This window comes from Tamandua tetradactyla, chromosome 2, assembly GCF_023851605.1.
Source record: "Tamandua tetradactyla isolate mTamTet1 chromosome 2, mTamTet1.pri, whole genome shotgun sequence".
NCBI classification, from domain to species: domain Eukaryota; kingdom Metazoa; phylum Chordata; class Mammalia; order Pilosa; family Myrmecophagidae; genus Tamandua; species Tamandua tetradactyla.
The window spans coordinates 97,134,674-97,143,810 of NC_135328.1; positions in this window are offsets into that span (position 1 = coordinate 97,134,674).

The window sequence follows — 9,137 nt, forward strand, 5'->3', positions numbered from 1 at the left end:
GCCCCTCAAGAATGCTTTGATCCTCCCCCCGTGTCTAGTGGTCCCAAGCAGATTGCATTGCCAAACGCCAGGGACCCCCGCGGCGCGGTCCGCAACTCCAAGATGCAGCTTCCCACACACCCTCGCGGGATCACGCGAGCCGCCGCCCTGCGGGAGGAGCCCGCGCGGGGGCGCTGTGGGGCAGGCGCGCCGACTAGCGCCCAATAGCCAAGCCTGAGACTCAGCTGCCCCCAGTCCTGCTGCGTTCAACACTTGCTCCCTCTGTCATCTTTTCAAGGCTGGATGGGCGCGGTAAGTGGCGAATAGTGGTAGCTATGGACGTTTGGAGAGACATTGGCGAAGGAGGGGGAGGATGTAAAGGACTTTGCTTCTCTGGGGAGGGGGGTTCTCTGGTCTCCTTCCAGCTATTAAAACCCCATTCGGAAGAATGGGGAAGAATGGGGAAGGCCCCTTCTTAGCCCTCCCCCTTTAGAGATGCCAGTGAGCATGAAGGAGGATGATTTTGCCCGAAAGGGAAGGAAGAAATGAATCATAATTATCGGGGACCCACCATTTGTCAGATTCTACACCAGAAGCCTTCCAGCTTGGTCTTATTGACTCTTCATAGCACTTCCCATTACAAATAGAGAAGCAAATTCAGAGACTCTGTCCAAGAGTGCAGGATTAGAAACAATTGAGGCCAGATCTGAATTCCAAGACATTCCATTCCAGCACCTCCCACCAGGAGTTAGCTAAATTTGCCTGATTAAGCCCAACCTAGATCCCAGCTGTTTCTCCAAGAAACCAAGCACAGACCTTTCTAAGCCTCCGGGATTTCTCTTCCAGGAGAAGACAATTTGATCTCCCTGAGGGCAAGTTCTTGGAACTGTCCCCATCCCATACCACATCCTTGTCCTCAATCCACAATCCTTTTCTCCCCCGCATTCCTTCCAGTCCTGCTTAAGTGTTGCAAATTTCTCTATGCAGAGCATTTTTGATAGGACACAGATTTGGGGGATTTCACATTGTAGTCAGCAAGGAATATTAAAATTAGGTGGCTCAAAGATAGACAGGTATAATGCAAAGGTCACAAGAAGATGTCTAGACCAGCCTGGGCACTGGTCCAGGAGGCCACACTCACTTCCTGTGATGCTTTGAACAAGTCTGAAACTTTCTAAGTGTCAGTTTTCTCATTCGTAAAATGGGCATAGTATTTCCTTGCCTGTCTCAATGGTTTTCTACATTCAAAATGAAAAAGAAAAAAACAAAAGGTTGGAATTCTTTGAAAATCATAAAGCACTGTGAGCAAATGCTATTAATGAGGTCCCCCCATCTTATTTGTTCAGTTTCAAATCAAGAACATCATATATAGGGTAGCAAGTTGGTAAGATCAAATAAGATGGTGTCTGTGAAAGGCCACAGAAGGAACTACAGGTCCTATTTTATTAGTGATTGTTCAAACAAGGCCTTTGTCTCAAATGAAGCTGCCATAATGTTCCTTCATCAGCCATATAGAAAATCTTAACCTCCTTGTGGGCAATAGGGAACAATGCTTTGAAATATTGACTCAGAATTCTTTATCCCTGTGGAAGCTTTGGGAGGAAAACGTCATTCACACTTATAAAAGTAGGAGGAATGCAGAAAGATAATAAAAGCTGTCTAAATAAACAGGTTGATCCAAATGCCTTCCATTTTTTTCTCCCAAATAAACTTTGTGTTTTTCTGAGACAAAGGATTGGATGAGCCTTATCTCTTATCTCAGCCTGCTAAGGCTGCATTCCAGCTGGAACTGTAAGTTGGACTATTTTCTTTTCCTTTTCCTTTTAATTATGTAAATTTTTAACAACCTTCAAAATTGTAAGCCAAATAGTATAATGAACCCCCAGATTCAACAAATGTCAAGGGTATTTTTCTGCCCCTCCCTGTCAGAGAATGCTTCAGAACGTCAGATTCCTTTCTATGAAGGAAAAAATGCAGCCCCATTGCATGAGGTGTTAAGATTTAATTATGCCAGCTGGATGGAATATCTTGGACCTCAGATCTGAAACTTTCTAGAACAAGCAACCTGGGATAAATCATTTGGACAAACTACTCATTAATTGAGTACCCTGCTCTTCCATTTTTTAAATATTATGTACCCCAGAAGAGCCATGTTTTAATCCTGATCCAAACTTGTGGGGTGGGGCAGTGTTTCTTTTACTCCTGATTCAATACCATAGGGCAGAAACTTTTGATTACATTATCTCCACAGAGTTGTAACGCACCTAATTGTGGATGTGACCTTTTGATTAGGTGGAGGTATGACTCTGCCCATTCAAGATGTGTCTTCATTAGCTTACTGGAGTCCTTTAAAGGGGGAAACATGTTAAAGAAATCTCAGATGCAGGCACAGACACAGATGTTTGGAAATGCAGATGCAGATGCTTGGAGAACAGTTACTTCAGAGCTCACAGAGATATGGATGTTTGGAAATGCTTGGAGCCCAACAGACATTGCCATGTGCCTTCCCATGAGATATTAAGCAAGCCAGAACCTGGAGCGAGCCAAGGGAAGCAAAGAAATGAAAACCAGTCTCGGAGATGCAAAATGAGGAACGTCCACATGGACGTTTGCTTTGATAGCAAAGGAGCCCAGAAGCCAGGGACCAGCAGAAGCCAGCACGTGCCTTCCCAGCTGACAGAGGTGTTCCAGATGACATCACCCTTTCTTGAGTGAAGGTAACCTCTTGTTGGTGCATTAATTTGGACATTTTCTTGGCTTTAGAACTGTAAACTTATATCATTAAATTCCCTTTATAAAAGCCATTCCATTTCTGATATATTGCATTTTGGCAGCTTAACAAACTAATACACTGACTTTATACCAGTAGGCAGGGACAGACACAAGCATCAGAAGGTGAACTGTAACTCTGGATTCTAGAATCTAGAAACAATTGCTTGTTGCCAGTTTTTCTAAAGCTTTAGGTGTGTCATGCTTTTAGAGGAAACTTCCTCTAAAATGCACAGCAATTAATTACTCCCTTCAGGGGTTTAGGATTGAAATGCACAGCAATTAATTACTCTCTTCAAGGGTTTAGGATTGCTACATTGTAAGAGAGCCTGGCATTATTTCCTAGAGCAGGGAGTTCACCTCAGAGCAGGCTTTACAACTATGAAGTCTGTAGGTCTCAGACTTCTACTTTGGCTCAGGAATAAAAATACCTCTTGAGCTCAGCCTGAAACCTCTTTATCTGCATCACATTCATAACAGACAGAGTCCCAGGATCTCAAATGATGGGTTTTTGTTGTTGTTTCATTTCTCTCTCTCTCTCTCTCTTTCCATACCAGTTTTTGCACAATGCATACAGACATCTGTACACTTAACTTTCATCCAGTTAAGAGCTACAAAGTCAGTAGACTTGGCTTATCTTTTTCCAAAATAACTAGATCTGGCTTCAGTATAGAGTCCAATATTTGAAAGCACATAATCAAGTCTCCATTTATGGCATTCTCTATAGTATTCCCAGATGCTGCAAGGCATTTGGCAAATCTATAACATAATAAATATTGACGGTTCCTAAGATTTGCTCAGCCAAATTTTTTCTTCTTCACTCTTTTAAAAATATGTTACTAGAGTTGTTGTCCTAAGATTTGTTTGTATTCTGGCAGCTTTATTTCAATGTCAACCAGATGTAGATTTTCATTATAATTTTTTCCTATTTTTTTATTTTTATTTTTCCCTGTGAATGGTTGGTGTTTTAAAATATTTTTTTAAATTCATTTTAAGATATCTGTTCCTGACGAAGTTAAAACATTTTAAAAGTCAATGAACTTCCTCATTTTAACATATGTTCTAATTTTCCTTTTTGGCTACAGGATCATGGCTCCTGGATTTCACATGTATTTCAAGTCAAAATACAAGGTGAGTGGCTTCCTAATTGAGTGTAGCTTAATGTTACTGTAATGAGGACCTTTGCACCACTGAGGGGCCCGGTCAATTACAACCTTTCACCCTCCAGTTAGTGTTACACACGCGCTTCCCGTCAGCGCTTCTGTTTTCACTTCCCACAGAACTTTCCAAAAATAGTGTCCTTCTGGGGTGAAAGTTTCAGGCATAAATTCAGCTCGACCAGTGGCTTTTTCTCTTAAAAAAAAGTTTTGAGAAAGCTATCACCAAGTTAATTGAGGGAGGTAACATGTGCACTGGTTTGTTTGTTTTGCATGGGCAGGTACCGGGAACTGAACCCAGGAACTGAACCCGGGTCTCCAACATGATAGGCGAGAGCTCTGCCACTGAGCCACCGTGGCCTGCCTTACACTGGTTTTTAAAGCCTAGATTTGCATGTGTTGATAATTAAAAATTGAAAGATGAGAAGAATCCATACATTTAGTCTGTGATGAGAAAGACACTTTAGTCCTTTGGAAGTTATCAAATACGAGTAAAAGCAAACGTGGTTTAAAAATCATTATAGAATACAGATTCTACACCATTTTATGACTACTTAGGATGACAGAATTATTTCCATTCCTCTAAGGTTTCACAATTACAATAATCATTCATTACTACAGGGATATTGGTACTTGTTAGATGCAGACAAATAACTGTAATTTTGTTATTATAGCTACAGCAAAGTTTTTTGTTTGCTTTTTAATAACTTCTCTATTAAAAAAACATACCATAGGGAATTAGAACACAGAAACTCTGATTATTCTTTCATACACAGAAATATAAAATAAGCATCAGGAAATTTTCAAGTATTCATCTAATTTTATGCATAAATGGTATTTTCTGGGACTATTCTTAATTGTGGAATTTGATCAAGAAATTTTATAAATTTACATGATAATGAAACTAACCTTACATTTGCTTCTGTGTGTTTGCAAAACATAAAGGTTTTATTAACCAAATTCCTCATACTTGATAAAAATCAACAGTAGAATTTAAAGGCATTTTGAAAGTACAGTTAGCTTTTACTTCTGTTGTAAAGTTAGTTCCCTAAAAGTATAAAACCAATTAAATTGATATGAAAATGCCAGAGGGAACCACCCTGGCTTTGTGAAGGAGACTTCTCTCAGTGGTGCCAACCCTTTCATTTCTATTTCTTATTAATCGCTTGTAAAATTTTTTAATGAAGAGAGTCAAAATGGGCTGTTCTTAAATTATTCAATAATTGCAGTCTTCTTGCAAAGGAATTTTGGAGCGTGATTTATCGTGTGAACTAGAATTATACAAGAGTGACAAGCAGGGGCTATTTCACACGACTTGGCTTGCTTTAGGCTACCGTGCTATTTGATAGCCATCGTCAGGGACCCTAGTCCCAGTTCCACTGCTGTTTTAAGTCTCAGCTAACCAAGAGGTATTCAATCTCAATCCAAGTGAGCTTCAGGAGAGGCACGTTAAACTTGGGGGCAGCTGCTTTTCTGAGGAGTCATAACTAAACCATTCTACCATGTTTGAGAAATTAAATCCACATCCATCACAGAGGCTGTTAGCAGAATAACACGCGGGAGACAATTGAGGCAACAAGCTAAGTAATTCAGAGCCTCAGACTGCTGTGCCTCAGCCACTCAGGTTTAGGGAGGGCGGACACAGACCATGTCTCTAATTAGAAATGAACAGATAGACAGGCATAAGCACTAGTCAGTCCGTGGACCTGACAGGGCCTCAGAGATCAGCAAAGCATTTATTTGACACCATTGGTATGCTTTGCTGTTGGGGCAGTTTCTAAGGAAAACACACTTGTGAGTGCTGTAGTGAAACAGCTGGCACCGCTTAAGGGACTGAGTCTTATCTCCACCTCCAAGCAGGTAGGCTTGGGAATAGACTGGTGACTTGAATTAATCTTGCTGAACATGCAGGCTGGTATGATGAATTTTATAAAAGACAAAAGCCCTGGACCCAAGTCTCCATCTCTCTGCAAACCAATTTAAACCAGGGGTTTGAGCAAGATTGGCAAAGACTAAGTTTTACCCTTTATGTCTGGCTTAAGTTGCTAATGAGCTATGAAATAAATGCCCAAATATGTGAAATAGAAATATGAGAAGGGTAAAAAGTAGCTGGGTCTGGATAACTCCTAAACTGTCTAGCTAGCCTCAGCATGGCTGAGAGTTATTTTCAAAACAAAAACAAAGTGTGTGAGGCTCTCTGGTGTGTGGCTCCTTCTGCCATGCCCTCAGCCTGGCCTACCTGTAGTTCCTGTATTGTCTCTCCAAGCCTTTCCAAACTCGATTCTCTTGTACACACCGACCAGCTGCATCATCCTAAGACATCACTCTATAGTCCATCCTTCATCACCAGATGCCACCAGCCCTAACTCTTGTCCAGCCTGCACAGCCATCCACAATGTCATTTCCCATTTTTACCTATAAGAACCCACCTACACTAGGCTGCCCAATGCCCTCTAACACTTGTGAGGGCTCCTTACTGACACCCCCTCTCTATCCTTCACTGCTGCCAACCCACCTCCCAGTTCTCCACTAATTACAGTCTACCGTCTTTCTTAAGGATTAGCTTAGATTCTGCATTTTATGAAAATCCTTCTCTGCCCACCCTATTCAAGAAATAGCTTCTTCCTTTGAATTCTGATTGCTCTTGGCATCCATGTTCTTAATAATCTACTGCTTTGCAATCTCAGTTATTTTTTATTGTTTTACAAGTTCTTATCATGTTGAAAGCCGTTTTTCCAAATCTAAGCTGTAAATTCCCTAAGGGTAAAGACCATATCTTAAAACTTGTTCTCAATAGCACCTAGAACAATACATTAAAGAAAATATGTAGCCAATGGATATTTGTTGATTAAATGACTAGTTGTTAATTTATGAGTGGTAAATAAAGGTCTTTGGATCATTAATTATCAGACGTTTATTGAGCACTTACTATGCGTCTATTCTAATTCTAAGCTCTGGGGACATAATGAACAAAACAGATACAGTCTCCTAGCCTCTGAAGGGAAGACAGGCAATAAGCAATAAATAAGAAAGTATATAGTATGTCAGATGGTGATGAATGTCATGAAGAAAAATCCAAAGAAAAGGGATAAAGGATGGTTGGTAGAAGTGCTATTTTATAGAATGGCCTCACTGACATCTATCTGGTAGAAGAATATTCCAGACAGAGAAAATGGTAAGTGCAGGAAAGTGCCTGGCATTTTCAACTGAGCGAGGGAGACAGTGTTTGGGGGAAAGTGTTTGGAGACTGGGGAGTGACAGATCACATAGAACTGTGGCTTTCATGGTAAGGGAAATGGGGAGCTTTGGGGGTGTTAGAGCAGAGTAACATGCTAACACTGGCTTTTCATATAAATAAATAAGAGGTGTAAATGAACAAAGCAGTTTCTATCATTCAGCATGAATGCTGGTGTCTATCAGACCAGCACTCATTATCAGCACTATTTGTGTTAAATAAAAACACTATTACATTTACAAAGCACGCACCTAGGCCAAATGCCTTCATGTATTATCTAATTTGTTTCTCAAAACAATGCTCTGAGACAAGAATTACCATGTCCATTTTGTAGATAAATAAATAGGTTTACAGAGGTAAAGTAAGAAATTTTCCCAAGGCAATACATCTGATGCGTTAGTGGTGAGTTTGGAACTCCAGCCCAGGTAGATCCATTTCTAGAGCCCATTCTACTAACTGCTGTCCATGGAAGTAGCAGAAATCTCAAGCATACATTTCATTTGAGCTCATGTATTTGAGTACAGGCGAATTGTACATAAAATACAAGTGTCAGCTGTCTGAGTGCTCCCCTTTGGTTTTGCTAACATTTGAGAATCTGGATATAGCTGATTGGCAAGTGACACTGCATGGATAAGTGGTAAGTTAAACTGCCATTAACTTATTACTAGAGTTTCTCTCATGGAACTCAGTTGGGTAGGGGTCTGAGTGCAGAAGTCCTGCACTTAGAACCCCTCAGCATCCATGCTGCTCTATGGTGTCACTACGGACTCTCCACTGGCCTTGACAATACCCAGGAGACTAGCAGGCATTTGCTGAAAGGGGAAGATGCTGCATCTGACCCCAAGAGCAGAGATTCTCAACTTCTGGCAAACACAAAAACCACCCATGAAATTATGGCTCTCCCCTGGCCCCTCCCACTCTCTAACTGCTCCCAAAAAAGTGCAGTTCAACAGGTGCTGAGTCAGCAGATCCGAAGTGGGAACTAGGCACTTTGATACCCAACAAAAACTAAGAATCATTGACCCAAGGGATCAGGCTATTAGTTACATGCTCTAAGGGAATCTGTCCAACTCTGATTTAATCACTGAAAGGATCACTAGGGAAGTACCCGTTCAACAAATTTTTTTGTTCATTTGTTTTAGAATCATGAAACATTGTGTCTGTTGGGTGAACTTCTAGACTCTGTCATTGGGTCAGGATATGTAAAAGGGGGTGACAGTGACAAGTTCCCTAATAAGTAGACGTGACTAGTAACTGCTATCATTTTGAAGGAAAGGACCCAATGACCTACTGGACAGTTCTGGGTCTTTGAAGCAGAAAGCAGCAGTGGTCAGAGGAGGAAGCAAATGGCTTTGGGTTCCAGGACCAATTCAGATTGACAGTTTGTGGCTACCAGGAAAACTGCCCCCTTGAAAAGGATTCTGATTTTTTATATTAATATTTTTATTGAGGTAAAATTCACATAGGAAAGAATGAGTGATTGATTAGCAACTATGCACAACCATGAATGTGCAGACAGAACAACAAACTGTGTATGCATTTATTGGCCTAGGATTAGAGTTAAGTGAGAGAAAATCATGTTAGAGAAGGGCACCAGAAGAAAAGAAAAATAAATGTTTCACAAGAAACATCAAAACTGATACCTAGGTAAAAATCCATCTAATCTCTATTTACCCATAAGATTGTGCAGAATGAGATTACAATAGAAAGCCAAATCTGTATTATTCATTAGCTTACCTAACAATGCTAGCATTTAAAAGGGTGGATAAATATCATTACTAAGTGGTTTATCAAGCCCATCATGGTTACTGAAGCCAGATTTTGATCTAATCCCACAGCTGCTTCAAGGCCATCAACAATTAGCTAATTAGCAAAATATCAGTATGCTGACACTGTTATTCTTAATCTAATGGTTTGTTTATTTAACTGTTGGCTACTCTCTCCATTATAGGCCATCCCCGTTCATGTTTTCTGAGCCTGATAAGTGTGGCATTTTT